Source organism: Chenopodium album, chromosome 3, assembly GCF_948465745.1.
Source record: "Chenopodium album chromosome 3, dcCheAlbu1.1, whole genome shotgun sequence".
In the NCBI taxonomy this organism is placed as follows: Eukaryota; Viridiplantae; Streptophyta; class Magnoliopsida; order Caryophyllales; family Amaranthaceae; genus Chenopodium; species Chenopodium album.
The window spans coordinates 66,352,963-66,353,833 of record NC_137836.1 but is presented as its reverse complement, the minus strand read 5'-3'; the positions used below and the strand labels follow the sequence as shown (position 1 = coordinate 66,353,833).

General features: G+C 39.0%; 1 non-coding gene across 1 annotated transcript; it reads right to left on the bottom strand.

Annotated features, from left to right (window-relative positions):
- Positions 1–471: 471 nt before the first annotated feature.
- Positions 472–577, bottom strand: LOC145625813 (small nucleolar RNA R71). Its single transcript, XR_014110715.1, has one exon. It is a non-coding gene; the product is annotated as a small nucleolar RNA R71 (small nucleolar RNA).
- Between the last annotated feature and the right edge of the window lie 294 nt (positions 578–871).

The following is an 871-nucleotide window of genomic DNA, read 5'->3' as shown; positions in this document are numbered from 1 at the left end:
TTTAATTTATCTGAGAACAACCTTATTTTCATTATTGTCATTCTTTGGTTAATTAATCAACAAATCATTATTCGTTTATAGAAATAGTTCATATAATTGGGCAAAAACTAATAGAACATGTCTCCCTGTGGGATTCGACCCGTATTTGCTAAATCTCTGCTAACAACAGACACCGTGCACTTGCGGTATAACTTTTTATGCATCAGTTAGGCTCTGATAACAATTGTTGTTTCAAAGATCAATTTAGTGGCCATCTTACTGACGAGCCGATTAATCACTTGCAGCGATTTCAACAATTATGCTCCACTGTTCACCACAAAGGAGTCAGTCAAGATCAATTGAAGGTGATGTTGTTCGGATTTTCCCTTCGCGATAGAGCTCAAAAGTGGTTGAACACTGTCGAGGAGACGGAGTGGAGCAAGATTTCTCAAGCATTCCTCAAAGAATATTTTCCCCCTGAAAAAACTGAAAAGATTCGACATCAGATATCAACATTTTCTCAAGATTCAGGGGAATCTCTTAGGGAAGCATGGGATAGATTCTTAGATCTTCAAAGATCATGCCCGCATCACAATTTTGAGAAGTGGAATCTTGTTCGTATTTTCTATAACGGACTAGAACCCGAGACTAAATGTATTGTTGACTCTGCTGCAGGTGGTGTGTTCCTTGACAAGACGATCGAGGAAGGGTATGATTTTCTTGCAAATCTTGCAGCCAACCACTTCTCATCTCCAAGAACGCGACCAAAGAAAGGGAAGATGGAAGTTGAAGCCTATTCACTCATGACATCTCAAATGGCTCAATTAACTGCAAAGATTGAAGCATTGCAGGCCACTCAAGAATCTTCTCTTTTATCTGTTAATGCTATGTC